This window comes from Mus caroli, unplaced genomic scaffold, assembly GCF_978045245.1.
Source record: "Mus caroli unplaced genomic scaffold, Mus_caroli_1 scaffold_13, whole genome shotgun sequence".
Lineage (NCBI taxonomy): Eukaryota > Metazoa > Chordata > Mammalia > Rodentia > Muridae > Mus > Mus caroli.
Window position 1 is genome coordinate 102,958,363 of NW_028227268.1, and position 16,937 is coordinate 102,975,299.

Here is a 16,937-nt window from a genome sequence, read left to right on the forward strand (position 1 = left end):
GAGCACTCACTCTGACTTCTGAGTCCGTCTGGAATTTTCCATAAAAGTTAAACAATACATCACTATATATTAAAAAAAAATATCAAAAACAAACAAAAAATCCTCTACACGTAAAAAGCAAATGAAATATGCACAGCAAATTTCTTACATGAGAATTACACTAACTCTATAAGCATGTTTACACAGATGAATGAGTGTTTTATGTAAACAAGCATGCCCAATGCAAAGTGGAATCCTATAAACATCAACAGCACCACATCTACCACAAGGGGGCGCCACAGAGCAGCAAGGGATCTTCCAACTCCATGTCAGTTCCTACCTACAGAGTTCTCAAAGTATTTACATTTCCAAATTCCATCTTCTATTCAGGTGTTCACATGGCAATGCTGAATGCTAGAAGCCTTACCAAGCTCCAACTAAATGATATAATGTTATGGTACAACCTTTTATTGCTTGTATGTAAGTAACACCATGGTTAGGATCCCTGGAGGATTTACTGAAGAGAGAACACACACAAAACCAAGCACAAATCCAAGTCATGAAATGTGGACTCAGAGGAGGCAACAGTTCAGACCCAGATCTCCAGTGGGGTTCTGAGATTGAGCTCTAACCACACAACCAACCTTCCACATTTACAACCAAGAATTTTACTAGTATAGTCACTTTCAATAATCCTATTGCATCTTAATAACAGTAAATTACTTCCACACTGAACAATCCTTCAGGCAATTATTGGAGGAAATCCTTCATCAGGAACATGGAGGAGAAGCCATTTCATTGTAAACTGTAACACAGGTTGAACCTCAGGGATACATTGAAGCACGTTACTTTGAAACAGTTGGGATTCTCTCTGGTCAGATCACTCACTCAGGTTATAGGATGCCTGCTCAGTCATAACGCTTCTAACACATGAACTAGTTGCCTTTTTTTTCCGTTTGAAAGCCAGTAATTAGAAACATATATATTATAATTATCTGCATTATGATGCTGCTTTATAATCACTTGGTGTCCAGGGTACATCTTCAGCATCCCGAGTCTAAAGTCTCATTAGCATTAAGGAATCTTCAGCTTTGACTTTCCCCAGAGGCTTCCTGCCAGGGAAGCTCATCCAGCTTCGCACCTCCCCATTCCCGGGCATAAGGAAAATATTTTTTTCTCCTGTGTTTATAATTGCTTAGATGGGATTCTAGTTTCAATCCTCTTGTAGCATCTTTTCCCCAAAGATACCTTGTTTTTCCCTCATATAAGTGATCCTTAATAAACAATGTCAAGGGAAAATAAAAGACTTAAGTAGAAACCAAAGGATTTGTCAAAAAGCATGTGTGAGTTTTTCTTTCGATTAAAAAGGTGACCAGGTAAATAACACAGCCTTACCAACACAGTAACTTTAAGGCCAATTCAGTGAAAAATCAAACTCCACTTTAGTTCAAACATTTAGTTAAAGGTGGCTTTCCATGTTAGCTAACTAGCTTATCTATAAATTAAACTGAAGAATAGAACCTAAGGATACAACTTCAAGAGATATTTTATGGGAGTGTTTCTTAAGAGTTAAAACATTAAGCTAGGAGAATGGAAGAATAGATGGTGAATCTGAGGCCCATATAAGTAACCTACATATTCAGAATATTTATTGTAATTGCCTTTATAAATTAGGTAGACAGGGACTAGAGAGATGGCTCTGTGGTTAAGAACACTGGTTGCTCTTCCAAAGGATCTGAGTTTGATTCTCAGCATCCACATAGTGGCTCACAACAATCTGTGACTCCAGTTCCTAGGGATCTAATGTCATCTTCTGGTCTCTTTGGGTACCAGGGACACAAGTGGTATGAACGAACAGAGCCCAAACACCCATACACATAAAATAACAAAACCACTCAAAAATTAAAGAACTAGGCTGGTAAGGTTTTATAAAGTCAATTTAAATTTTGTATCCTATACTTGAGCAGTTTACTCACTTGAAAAAGGTAATGAAAATACTAACTAAGCTGGGTGGTGGTAGTGCTGCACACCATTAATCCCAGCACTCTGGAGGCATAGGCAGGAGGATCTCTGTGAGTTTGAGGCCAGCCTGGTCTACAAAAGGAGACAGCCATGACTGTTCAACACAGAGAGACCCTGTCTTAAAAAATAAGGGGCAGGGAGGGAGTCTTGGGGAGGGTAAAAATATCAACTAAAGGGTAGTGAATACTTTGTAAATATAGTAGCCATTTTTCTAGGCTATTTTGAGATTTTAAATTTCCCCCAAGGACCTTGAATATTCATAACTTACTGAATTTTTTTTTTTTTTTTTTTTGGTTTTTCGAGACAGGGTTTCTCTGTATAGCCCTGGCTGTCCTGGAACTCACTTTGTAGACCAGGCTGGCCTCGAACTCAGAAATCCGCCTGCCTCTGCCTCCCAAGTGCTGGGATTAAAGGCTTGCGCCACCACCGCCCGGCACTTACTGAATTTTAAGCAAAGCCATTTAGCTAAATACAATAAAAATAATTAGAGTGCCATATTAAGTGCAGTAATTATTTATTTCTAAAGAAAATACTTACTAGTTCTACTTCCACTCTCAGGATCTTGTGGAAAGCTTTCTTCAAGTCCATCCAACTAGCCATCCCTAACTCTCTTGTCCCACCCCCCTCTGGCTGCTTTAACAAGAAGCAGAGAGGAAACCTCATTTTGGATTTGTAAATCAACTACTGCCACATAGCTAACAATCACTCCCAGGTGAAATACACTTTATTTTATATTTCTGGTCACAGTAAAATAATTTTTTAAATTAGTATTTCAAGCTTATGCAAGACCCAGGTTCCATCTCCAGCATTACAAAAATCACCTAATTGTTTGCCTGGGGCTTTGCAGTAGTGCCTTCCTAGCTTGCCCAGCACTGAGGAAGAGGGCCACACACAACTTCAAAAAAGCTTCTCTCACCAGAAGAGACAGTAAACAAATCTGCTGAAGCCATAGTACCCACATTTGTTAGGGAGATCTCTAGGAAGGCAAAGACCCATAGACAAAGGCATGTGCAAGCATAAGGGGATCTGAAGGGCGTGTGTCAGACAGCTACCACCTGAGCATGTCATTCGTGTGGCTACAACTGTATGCAAGACCTGCTCTGGTACACAGATGACCTTGGAACTTTGGGATTCTCAGAGTCTATCTTGGGCAATGCTTCTCAACACAGGGTGGGGTGCTCCAGCAGTCTACTCCACGCTCAGGAGCAGCATGGGCTGGAATGATAAGCAGTTAGGCAGAGAAGAAAGAGCAAAGGGCTAGAAGGTGGCTCTGCAGTGAGGGCCTTTCATGTGGCCACCAGGTTTACCAAGCCCACTGTAATCACAGGACTGAGTCCTTGAGTCAGGACCCCTTTCCTGTCACTATCTGAAGTAAAACTCCTTAGAAGGAAAAAAAAAAAGTGTGGTTTAGTGGCTTCTTCTCAGTCGGTTAATGAAGGGTTTGAAAGGTAAAAAAGAAAAGCTTAGATCAATTAGGAGACCTGCAAAGCTCCAGTTGTTTGCAGAGAGACAATGGTAGTATTGCAGATGTGAATGAGTTTAAGACCTTAAGTTTGCTGCTACTTAGAGTCACTGGAGAAACAAAGCTGCCTTTGGGCACCTTAAACTAGTCAGACTGGCTCTAGCAGTTGCACAGCCTGCTGCTGCTCCGTCCTCCATCTCCCTCCTGCCCCCACCCCCACGTACCCACAGCGCAGTCCATGGGACTGCCTTGGGTGTGAGAGGCCAGGCAACTCCACTCTTAACTGAAAACTGCAATGGGGCAAAGGCAGCGTAGGTGACATCGTTCTACAACAGAGCTATAAAACCACGGTGCTTCATCGAATGATAGCAAGTACTTTCAGTTGAGTTCAGACAGACAGAGGATTGCCCTAACAGAAATCATGCATTTTAAAAGATATTATGCTGCTTTTAACTTGAAATGTAATTTATACATTTTCCAAAGAAAATTTTTAGACAGCCAAACATGTTTTTGTCTCATGATCTTTGGGGGCGGGGGAAGCACCAACAACAAAGAGTCTATTTACTACTCAGAATAGGAATGCCGTCGTCTTCTTTGGCTGACATATGCCATTCACAGAGTCGTACAAAGAATGAACTGCTAGGCAGTGCTAATGGAGAAAGACACAGCCCCACACAGTGAGTGATGGATGCTCGGGGTACTGCTCTGTTCATAAGGGTTTCCCAGTATTTGTACAGGACACAAGTTTGCCTTTAATACTACTAACTACACTGACTACTTAAGACAACATTTTTTTTCTTTAAAAAACAGCCCAACTTTGGTCAGTTGTTTCTTCTAAAATATCAAAATCAAATTAAATAATCAGACACTTTTAAAACAGAAGTCACAGTTTATAAATTTCTACCAAATTTTTAATTAGTACTTATTAGTGGCAGATAGAAAAATGCATTACTTGTGCACATACAATGGCCACAGCACTTGTAAATTTCATGTGTGTGTTTCCAGTCAGAAAAGGGGCCTGAGAGATAGCTCAGACAGTAACAGTGCTTGCCACTCAAGCATGGAGGACCAAGTCAAATCCCCAGAACCCATGTAAAAGCTGGAAGGAAAACAGATTCCACAAAGTTGTCCTCTAACGCCACATGAATCCCCTCCCCCAGAAATATAACTTAAAAAAAAAAATCTATAAAAGGAAGGTGTGTGAAGGCTGGCACTGCTCTCAGTACCAAGCCGTTCTCACTTAAACTGAAGCTGGGCCTCTGGTATCTTCAGCATAGGTCTGACCTTTAGACTAAACAATCAGAAACTCCCCACCAATCCACCTCCCCCCCCCCTCACTGACTAGCGCTTTCACTCTATACAATATGCAAAGACAATAAATAAAAACATCCACAACTGCTAAGTGTAGGAAATGCTCTAAGCGTACGCAAGTTCACCCTTCTGAATACCAGGCTTATCTAAATAATTTTGGCTAAGTGATCTTCATTTTGAAAACATGAATAAAATTAAAATTCATACTTTGGCTGAACAGTGCCTTTAATCCCAGCACGTGGGAGGCAGAGGCAGGCCAATCTCTGAGTTTGAGGCCAGACTAGCCTACAGAGTGAGTTACAGGACCACCAGGGCTACACAGAGAAACCCAGTCTCGGAAATCCAAACTAACCCCTCACACTTTTCCTACTGTTCTTATTAAGAAACCACAGCAAAAGGAGGCTGTAAAACGTTGCAGCTCTTACTTAGGGTTCTTAGTTTCTAGAGTGGAACATTTTAAGTAAGGCACTCTTGAGCTAAGTAACTTTTACTTTACCATGGGAGTACTGTTTAAAATGCGCCCCCCCACCCCCCAGGGCCAGCTATCACTGGTAAATTTAAGTGACTTAAAAACAACAAACAAAAAACCTATGCTTGTTTGTTATGTCCACTTTGTTTAGTTGTGGTAACTGGATAAATTTCTATTTCTGTTCCTTAAATTTAAAAAGCTGTTATGTAGGGTAACTCAGCAATGGGAGCAGCAAGAGTTTCTAAATCTGAGTCTAACTCTTTTCTCAGTTCTTTTATCAGAAGCTGGCCTGAGCAGCTGTTACCTACCAGTCTGTGACACTTGCATGACAATAAAACTATTCCTAGGACACCTCCTGCCACACAGTGGGTTATTATAAAATGTGAGTCCCTACCTGTTGAAATAAAGTAAGGAACAGACCTGGGTGGAGAGGGAGGGAAGGTGAGCTACCAAGTCCATGAAGCATACATAACAGTTGAACATATTTTAATTAGGAGAGGAAAGACATTATTTTAAACCCTTCCTAACCTGAACACAATCACTGGATGGCCCTGAGTTGAACTCCTACAGATCCACTAGTGCTAGGGTTGTAAGTGTATGCCAGCACAACCCAGGCCAGCCCTGTGTATTTTCAAATAAAGAAATTTTTTATAAAATTATCAGGAAAGTAAAGATCCACAATTATTCTTGCTCATGCCAGAGTTGAAATCTTAGTAACTTCACCCTCAAATTGGGATTCTATGATATTAAAGGGCTCCGGTGAAGTAGCCACTGGAAGCAACTAACCCAGCAGCAGACCCAGGGCTCTCTGGTGTGGAGCCTTCCAGGGGGTTAAGTGGAGCCCAGGCCCACCTCATTCCTGCCAGTAACAAAATTTACAGAAAGCAATTTTGAACAGTTTGGGCCTGGGCAATCCTACTGGTGACTACAACCTCCAGGCCCTTTTCCATAGGTTCTGAACACTTCTTAACAAATACTAGGGATTCAAAAGCACGTTTCAAGAACAAAGCTTGAAAACAACGACTGTCCCTGAAAGCCAACTAGGGTTTGACTGATTCTACTTAAATAAAATCTGCTGTTTGTGAGTCTGTCCCTGCTGACTGCCCTTCTCCACTCAGAGCCTGCAAAACCGACTTTCTACTCCTGAAACTACCTAGATGCGAGCAAAAAGTTATTCTAAAACAGTCTCATTGCTTTGCGAAACTTAAAATTCAATTTTCAACTCTACTGATTTGCTACCATTCCGGCTAAAGCTAAGACAATTTATAGTTAAGAAAAATATGAACAATTCAGTACTTTCTCTCGACGCAATGGTCCTCTGAAGTGCCCAGTGTCAATGGTACAAAGTCTACGCGTCGGGACAGCTGGCTCCCCTCAGCACCGCCCCCCCTCTGCCCCGTCATAGGCGGTTAACACCAAGATGACTTGTAGATTTCTAATTTAAAAACCAGGAAGGCATTAAGTTTAATATACATTTGGATCCAAAATCAATTCACTTGGGCACGGAAGAAAAGAGGGTGAAGAGAACTGTTTTAATGCAAAACCACCGGGAAACTCTCGAAACACAATATAGCAAGTTGGATGCAAACCCAGACACGGAACTCCAAAGTGAAGCAGCCTCCCTGCCAGCAACCGTAATCTTTAAAAAAAAAAAAAAAAAAAAAAGTCTCGCACGTTCTCAGCACCACAGCCACCACAGCGAGCGCACACACACACACACACTCACACACACACACCAGCTGTGACGGCAAAAGCTCCCGGCCCCTGCCGCCGGGACCCCGCCCCAGGTCGTGACAGTCGGGGTCTCCAGGCGGCCAGCGGGTGCTCCCCAACCTGCCCGGTCTGGCCTCCGCTGCCTTGGGCTCCCGCCTGGCCCAGCCCAGCACCGCCCCTCGCCCGCCGGAGCCCAACCCCGGGGAGCCTCCAGCTCGGCCGGGAACTCACCACAAGCAGGTCCACCAGGAGCTAACGCATCGGAGGGGTTTCCGCCCACCCCTCAAGCTATGCCCGCTCCATGCGGGGCGCCCCCGCCGCGGGGCCGACGGTAGCAGGGAGCTCGGCGAGGCCGGAGCTACGACTCCGGCGTCCTCTGCTTGCGAGTCGGGAACATTATACAATGGTGGAGGAGGCGGCGGGCAGCCTGGAGGAAGCAGGAGGCGGGCGGAGTGGACGCCCGGGCCGAGAGAGGTACGGCTCGTGCTCCAGCACTCGCCGTGCGGGAGTGACGTCCGCCTGCGAGCCTCTGGCGAGCTCCGGCCAGGCCCCGTAGGCCCCACCCCCTGCCTGGCCGGGCCCCGCCCCGCCCCGCCAGCCCCGCCCCTGCAGTATAGGCCCCACCCTGCCCCTCCCACCTCCAACTACAGGTCCCGCCCACCCGTGCTCTTCAGGTCCAGATCTCCGTAGGCTCCGCCTCCAGCCGGTCCGGACCCGCCTCAGCTTCGCAGGGCCCGCCCTGGGCCCGCCCAAGTGCCATAAATGCAGATTCCCTCAGGGTGAACGCTCAGGAAGCGGCGGACAGGCACCAAGCTTCTGCAGCCTGTTCTGTGGACTGAAAGCTAAATAGGAGAGGTAGAAATGGGAGCGCCCAAGCCGGACCGCCACTACTACCACTACTGACCCCCACATACTGGAAAACAGACATGACAGAGCGGGTGATGACAAAGGCGGCAGCGCTGGCACAGTCCGCAGAGGAGCACGACCACAAATATGACAGGCATCCGAGCTATTTGGCCACTTGGGCCGGTTGGCGGGAGGGTAGGGTCCACCAATGGCTCTCGGAGATATTGGAATGGGGGGGAGGGGCCAAGGGCTCCATCTGGAGCTGACGACAGAAGTTGAAATGAGTCACCAACTAGTACCTTTGGAGTCGGTCGGACATACCACAGTTGCATCCTTTATGGAGACCATGCAGCCAACCAGAGGAAGACCACGCTCGGAGAACACAGGGAACTGGAGGCGTGGCCCTCTGCCCACAAGTTTCACGCTGATAGCCTTATCTTTCCCATTTAAAAAACAAACAAACAAAAAAACCAAAAAAACTCCAAAACAACAAAAAATCCCTAATGTTTTTAACTACTCAAACTTAGCAAGGACCTTTATATTGTCCTTAGTATTAGCATGTGCCTAAGTGGTTCGAATTTAAGAGAACTAAGAGGCCAGGGACAGCTCAACAGGAACATTTATCATTACCTTTAAAATGACATATACATTCTACATAAAGATATTATAAAAGAAATTCAGGCACTTTAAAATTTTGGCTGCCACTCCAATCAATAATTTCTCTTCAGACCACTTTGCTGTTTAATGGTCCATGACACTAGTTGTATTTAAGGATAATAAAGCTTTAAGACCTAACATAAAGGTCTTAAACATCAAGACAAATTTATTCCAACTCAAACTGTTCTGTAATGATTTGTTATCAATCGAGCTGATGATCCTATTAAAATTAAATATGAGCCATCACCAGTTGTAGGACCCTTACACTAGGTAGGCAGAGGCAGGCAGATCTCTCTTAGTTCAGGGTCAGCCTGGACTACATAGGCAGTTGTAGGCCAGCCAGGACTAAATAGTGAGAATGTGTCTCTAATAATTATAATAATTATTATTATGTGTGCTAAACGGTAAAGGAGACAATGTCAGGTTTTATTAATTAGGGAAGTAAAAAGGTTTTTGTTGTTGTTGCTGTTTGTTTTTAGCAAATCCTTGGCATTATCAAAATCTCATATAGATGTTTCATGAGGTATAACCAATATCAGCTAATTGTATATCTCTTTGGCAAGTCATTATAATAGCACGAAATGGCATCTCATAGAGTATGAGGTCTTGCTCAGTGGCATAAACTTTCGCACATTTTGCTGGAGAGCCAAGATGTTTTTCATTTCTAGAGTTCTGCATTTGGAGACAGCACTAACCCCTCCTGGCTCTAATTACCCACTCACTTAGACTTTGAGTGCTCACTTTAAGAAACCACCATTGAAATAGTAGCTACAATAATCTTCCTGTGATGTCTTTGTGGGAGGCCAGAGGTATTTAGTTCTGTTGAATTTAAAATGAATTGAAACTGTTATTCATGAATTGAAGTTTGCAAAAAGACACAGAATTTTATGACACTTGGATATTTCTTAACAAATGGCTTCCCAAATACAGTGTTCCTGCACAAAAGGAAAGCCAAAATTAAAATAACATCTTAGTGTGTCAACAGAACGAACACATGTTGTCTCAAGTCTATGTTCTATGTATGCTTACCTAAAAGTCTGAATTCTGAGGAAAGCAGCCCAGGGTTGCTTCTGGGGTGAGACATCGCACAGTTCTATTTTTGAAGACTTGGTAGCTTATCAGTGCATGAGTTACAATTTCACTTAACCAACTTCTAGAATCTGGTATATCTGCCCAATTAGTCACAGTATGAAGTGGCAGCTTCAACAGCTGCCAGTGTGGTCCAACATCAGGTACTTCTGTCTCCCTGCGCCTTCTCACCAGGCACAGCAATCTAGCCAATCCTGCCTAATCTGAGACGTTTAAAGATAAAGGAAGATTGCCCTGTACTTAAAAACAAAACCAAAAACCTTACGAGTAAGGGTGTATCTGGGAACCATGTGCATGCTCTGGTCCTATGGAGGCCAGAGAGGGTGCTAGATCCTCTGGAACAGGAGTTACAGAATACTGTGAGCGCCTGTGTTCGTGGGAACCAATCTGGGGTCCTCTACAAGTGCAGCAAATATTCTTAACCGCGGTACCATCTCTTCAGGGCACCTTCCCTGAACTTTTGAAGTATACTCAATGACCGAAGGCTTTTACTTTGAAACAGGCTCTCTTTACATAGCTCCATCTGTCCTGGAACTATGTAGACCAGGTTGGCCTCAACTTCAAAGAGATCTGCCTTCCCCCGCCCCCGCCCCCCCCCCTCCAGCACCCCTCCACCCCCGCCTCGGCTGGGAGTAAAGGTATACACAATCAGGCTGGGCCAGATTTTTTTTTCTTTATAGAGAAAAATAATAGTTACTTCTACAGAATGATCAAGAAATGCTAAGTGAACCTGTACATTTGGTTTATACATTTTAAAAGTCCATTTAAAATAATCTTAATCTTAGGGCTTCATCAAGAATTCAGAACTTCTCCATCACAAGTTAGTAGGTCACATTTAACTATCACAAACACATCAGTTTAGGGAGAAGAGAAGCATTCCTTTTCTTGAGCACAGAAGTGTGACGGCAAATTTTGAAAATTCTGAAATCATGAGCTCATCCAGAGAGATCTCCTCACCCAGCTGAGTCCTGGATACCAGTTTACAGCCCCCACTTCTCCTTTGAAATGCTATGTGTGACCTTATGTCCTACAGACTAGTAGAGTAATGCACTAACCGAAGGGTGCTTTTAGCACTTAATTAGCATGGTCAGAGAAACACAAGGGACAAGTCAGATATATGAACCATGAAACAAAGATTATTTATTTATTTATTTGTATCTATGTATGAGGTTTTGTGTGTAGAGAGGACAGGACCCAGGGTGTGGGGCTCAACTACTGAGCTATACCCACAGTCTGAAAACAAAGACAGGCTACAAAAACTTCAATTTTTCTTTGAAGCTGAAATATTAGCAATCATCTATAAAGTCAAAAAGGACAAATGTTTCAGTTATGAAACCACTGTATAGAAAAAAAAACTGGGCTAGACAGTATTTTCATGGGAATATGAGATATCAGCGGTAGACTTACCCTAATACCAGAAAACTTGGGATAGATTTTTAAAATCAAATTCTGGAATTCACATCCCTTCTGTGACCAGCAGGGAAGGCCAGCAGATAGCTAATACAGTGAGTGGTGGAGATGAAAGCCTTCCTCATGCTCAGTGACCAATAAACTAGTGTACTCCTGCAAACTGTGTTCTGCCCTCTATGTCAGGCCTTTTCCCTGCTCCGCCACCACAGCTCAGTTCACACAGGCAGAGCTACAGCCCTAAGATAGGGATCGTCTTCTGAAAGGTACCATACTGTTATGAACTGAGGTCATGGCTGCCAGCCACGCTGCACACGCATGTCTTTCTTATTAGTATTAGATATTAGTATTAGATATTAGGCCTTTTCTTTTTCTAAAATTCTGACACTGTCTAAATCTTAGCACAGAACACAATCTTTAAAACAACATTTGAGGGAAAAAAAAACAACAAAAACCTCAGCTTTCCCATTTCTCAATATAGCAGTACCTGCCAGTCTCCACAGACTGTCACAGGGAGGAGTCTATAAACCGCCAAATTCTTAGCAGTAACACTCTTCTCACACACTCAGAACATCTGGATTCCACAGACTGCCAACTAATGTCAGAAGGGGCCAGCCTCTAGGACTTTCTTGTCCTAGCAACCAACTAGATGAGATGAAGATTCTTTACAAATAATTCAAAGATTTACAACGCTATTACTGATGAATTCATGACTTAAAAGTAGTGTGTGTGGGGGCTGGTGAGATGGCTCAGTGGGTAAGAGCACCCAACTGCTCTTCCAAAGGTCCAGAGTTCAAATCCCAGCAACCACATGGTGGCTCACAACCATCCATAACGAGATCTGGCGCCCTCTTCTGGAGTGTCTGAAGACAGCTACAGTGTACTTACATATAATAAATAAATCTTAAAAAAAAAAAAAGTAGTGTGTGTGTGTGTGTGTGTGTGTGTGTGAGAGAGAGAGAGAGTGAGAGAGAGAGAGAGAGAGAGAGAGAGAGAGAGAGAAGTGTGTGAGTGTGTATGCCATGGCCCACATATGGAGGTCAGAGAATAACTTCTGGAAATCTGTTTTCTCCTTTTACTATGGGATCCAGGGATTAAACTCAGATATTTCAGGCTTGCCCAACAAATACACCCATCCACTGAGCCACCTTAGCTAGCCCAATCTGTGGCTTTTGAGTCTTAATCTGTTGCTTCACAGACCTCAGATCAGCATGGGATCTATCGAAACAAGCACTGGGTTATTGTGTTAGATCATTCTGAGCCTAGCTCCTCAGCCCCAGCACTGGGAGGCAGTATCAGACCCCTGGCCTGGCTAAGCTTGCTTCTCTACCTGGCAAAAATAGTACTTTGGACTCTGGTTTCTGGAACCCTTTCTAGGAGTCTCGGAGTCTCTGAAAGGGAACTTTCCTTCTCGTTAAGCTTGTGGAGAAAGTTTGGGACTGAAAATAAGACACAAATGCTTTGTAAGTTGCTCAGCTTGTCTAGAAGAATATAAAACAAATCCACCTTCACACAATTGTAAATGGAAGGAGAAATTTAAATGGTAATGGTGGGTTTGTTCTCTTCAATAAGACAAGTTCCTCCAAACTTTTCATGGTCAGACAATCACTCAAGCCATCTTCCGGTTTCAAAGTCTAGGGAAAACAGGACATTTCCCAAGGCTTCTCACATGGGCCCACCTGCCTCTCCCCACAGTGCATTGCTGGGCCACACAAAGGGCAGGTGCAGCTCTCCATGGCTCTACAAGGAGGAAAGGAACTCAGGAGGGCCCGATACTAAACTCTTCAACAAGCTGACACCCAGGCACAAATATGACCTCACGATTGCATGGCCTACCTTTTAATCAAGATCTCTGTAAGCCAGAAGACACTTTGAGAAGGTGCTTTTTCCTCAGGAAGAAGGAGAGCCAGAGTTAAGGTGTGGGGATAGATGGAGGCACGATGTGTGCCAGAATTGAGTGTCACTGAGACCCAAACATCGACTAGAATATAGATAAAAAAGTTCTTTCTTTTACCAAAAACTCTAACCCTGTCTGTCCTTAACCTTTTTAACCCATATAATAAACAACCCCAAGCCACAGAACAAAAATGAAATCATATCAGCACACCCATCAGCCCTTCACTAATCTCTAATCTGCTCATAAACTAGCCTTTCTGTCTGTTACCCTATCACTGGCTTCTAGGTCAGCATGTGGCATGGAAGTGGTCATTATGAATGTACTTCATGAGTCCTGGAAGAAGGAATGGAGAAATCACAGGGTTAATCCTTTGTAAATATAAATTTATTAACAAATGAGTTGTAATATTTTACACAGCCTAGTTTCAAACTTATGGGCTCATGTATTCCTGCTACCTCTGCCTCCCAAATAAGAAACTACAGACATTGTTATGTTATGTTTCTGTTGTGTGTATGAATGTGTGTGTGTGTGCGCGCGCGCGCGCGCGCGCATGAGTATGTATTTCTGTGTGCCTGCATGTCTGTGTGCGTGTGTGTAACCTTAAATACTTGAGCAGTGTTTCTGAACTATCATAACTACAGATCACTATTGTAATATTGTTTTTTGACTATTTTCTTTTTTTTTTTTTTAGCATCTCTGTACTATATAATTCAAGTTGAATCTAGTTAAAAGAACTAACTGGTGGCCCAGAACTGACCCCATGCCACCGCTCTCCATACCCAAATATGGCCAGGAGAAAGCTGGTCTCCCAGGAGGGCTGACCAGCCTGTGAGCACAGGTAAGACCACCACTTCTGTTCAAATTCCTGACCCATGAGGGACCTGCCCAGAGACATCAGGACACAGGAACCAAGGAACAGCAGGGGACAGGATCTTTCTGGATTCCATCTGCACCCCAGAGCTGACCCTGTACCAAGCTCTCCATACCCAAATTCCTCCTGGAAAGAAATGGTCTCCCAGGAGTACTGATACAGGCTTGCAGGAGGGACAAGCCAAAGTCAGAGACAGGAAGACCAGCTAACACCAGAGATAACCAGATAGGGAGAGGCAAGGGCAAGAACCTAAGCAACAGAAGCCAAGGCTACTTGGCATCATCAGAACCCAGTTCTCACACCACAGCAAGCCCTGGATACCCCAACACACCAGAAAAGCAAGACTCTGATTTAAAATCACATTTCATGATGATGATAGAGGACTTTAAGAAGAAGAACATAAATATCTCCCTTAAAAAAATACAGGAGAGCACAGGTAAACAGGTAGAAGCCCTTAAAGAGGAAACACAAAAATCCCTTAAAGAATTACAAGAAAACACAACCAAACAGGTGAAGGAATTGAACAAAACCATCCAGGATCTGAAAATGGAAATAGAAACAATAAAGAAATCACAAAGGGCGACAACCCTGGAGATAGAAATCCTAGGAAAGAGATTAGGAGTCATAGATGCAAGCATCACCAACAGAATACGAGATAGAAGAATCTCAAGTGCAGAAGATACCATAGAAAACATTGACACAACAGTCAAAGAAAATGCAAATGCAAAAAGCTTCCAACCCAAAACATCCAGGAAATCCAGGACACAATGAGAAGACCAAACCTAAGGATAATAAGTATAAAAGAGAGCAAAGATTCCCAACTTAAAGGGCCAGTAAATATCTTCAACAAAATTATAGAAGAAAACTTCCCTAACCTAAAGAAAAAGATGCCCATAAACATACAAGAAGCCTACAGAACTCCAAATAGATTGGACCAGAAAAGAAATTCCTCCCATCACATAATAATCAAAACACCAAATGCACAAAACAAGGAAAGAATATTAAAAGCAGTAAGGAAAAAAGGTCAAGTAACATATAAAGGCAGTCCTATCAGAATTACACCTGACTTCTCAACAGACTATGAAAGCTAGAAAATCCTGGGCAAATGTCATACAGACCCTAAGAGAACACAAATGCCAGCCCAGGTTACTATACCCAACAAAACTCTCAAAGAAAAAGCAAGAAAGTAATTTTTCAACAAACCCAAGAGAAAATAGCCATACAAACATACTTCCACCTCTAACAACCAAAATAATGGAAGCAACAATCACTATTCCTTAATATCTCTTAACACTAATGGACTCAATTCCCCAATAAAAAGACATAGAACAGACTGAATACTCCAGAGAACCAAATAATCCTATCAAAAATGGGGAACAGAGCTAAACAGGAAATTCTCAACTGAGGAAACTTGAATGGCCGACAAACACCTAAAGAAATGGTCAACATCCTTAGTCATCAGGGAAATGTAAATCAAAACAACCCTGAGATTCCACCTCACATCAGTCAGAATGGCTAAGATCTAAAAACTCAGGTGACAAATGCTGGCGAGAATGTGAAGAAAGAAGAACATTCCTCCATTGCTGGTGGTTTTGAAAGCTAGTACAACCACTCTGGAAATCAGTCTGGCGATTCCTCAGAAACTTGGACATAGTACTACCTGAGAACCCAGCTATAGCACTCCTGGGCATATATCCAGAAGATGCTCCAACATGTAATAAGGACACATGCTCCACTATATTCATAGCAGCCATATTTATAATAGCCAGAAGCTGGGAACAACCCGGATGCCCCTCGACAGAAATGGATACAGAAAATGTGGTACATTTACACAATGGAGTACTACTCAGGTATTAAAAACTATGACTTCACAAAATTCACAGGCAAATGGACAGATCTAGAAAATATCCTGAGTGAGGTAACTCAGTCACAAAAGAACACACATGGTATATACTCACTGATAAGTGGATATTAGGCAAAGAGCATGGAACACCTATGATACAACTCACAAACCACATGAAGCTCAAGAGGAAGGAAGACCAAAGAGTGGATGCTTCAATCCTACTTAGAAGGGGGAACAATATAATCAAGGGAAGTAGAGGGTGGGAGGGACTAAGGAGGAAGAGAGGAGGGGGAGGGAAAAAGAGGGGCAGAATTAGGTATGAGAGGAGATGGAGGAAATGTACAGAGGGTCAGGAAATTGAACAGAGGTGTGTAGTAATGGGGGATGGGGAACTGAGGGTAGCAACCAGAAAGTCCCAGATGTCAGGAAAGCAATAGCCTCCCAGGACCTCATAGGGATGACATTAGCTGAAATACCCCACAAAGGGGAGGGAGAGTCTATATCCCATATCCAGAGGTTAGACATGGCCCCCTTGTTGAGGGATGGGGCCACCCACCCATCTCCAAAATTTTAACGCAGAATTGCTCCTGTCTAAAGGAAATACAGAGACAAAGAGTGAAGCAGAGACTGAAGGAAAGGCCATCCAGAGACTGCCCCACCTGGGGATCCATCCCACATGCAGACACCAAACCCAGATACTATTGTGGATGCCAAGAAGTGCTTGCTGACAGGAGCCTGGTATAGCTGTCTCCTGAGAGGCTCTGCTAGATCCTGACCAATACAGATGTGGATGCTCACAGCCAAACATCAGACTGAGCACAGGAACCCCAATGGAGGAGTTAGGGGAAGGAGTGAAGGAGCTGAAGGGGCCTTATCTGGCATCAATGGGAGGGGAGGCCCTTGGTCCTGTGAAGGCTTGATGCCCCAGTGTAGTGGAATGCTAGGATGGTAAGGCTAGAGTGGGTGGATGGGTGGGGGAGACCCTCACAGAATCAGGGTAAGCAGGGATGGGATGGAGGGGTTACAGAGGGGAAACCGGGAAAGGGGATAACATTTGAAATGTAAACAAATAAAAATAACCAATTTAAAAAAATGAGGAAAACTCAAAGCTGAGTCAGAAGGGATGATGCAGTGGTTATGGGAGAAGTTAGAAAAGGATAAAGTAAATATATTCAAAATATGAAATTATGAAAGAATTTATAGTTTGTTTTTTGAGAGAGAGAGAGAAAAAAAGAACTAACTGGCACTTATAAAGTTAATGCATGTGGACTTCCTATTTGGGAAATGACCTTATCAGTAATTGCCAATCAATCCATCGCTTTCTTCCTTATGAAGATTTGTCTGTTCTGCTTTACTCTAAGAAAGTGCCAA

At 43.4% G+C, this 16,937-nt stretch overlaps 1 protein-coding gene across 4 annotated transcripts in view; it reads right to left on the reverse strand.

Annotated features, from left to right (window-relative positions):
• Positions 1-16,937, reverse strand: part of Sertad2 (SERTA domain containing 2) — a 106,848-nt gene that overhangs the window by 13,795 nt on the left and 76,116 nt on the right. Inside the window, exon 1 of one of the 4 annotated variants that reach the window (XM_021176433.3) lies at positions 7,188-7,494. The exons of 2 other annotated variants lie outside the window; for them this stretch is intronic. The gene's annotated coding sequence lies outside the window, so the exon portion shown is untranslated. Of the gene's footprint in view, positions 1-6,539; positions 6,577-7,187; positions 7,495-16,937 lie in introns of those variants that run through there. One more of the 4 variants, XM_021176434.3, reaches the window with a different exon arrangement.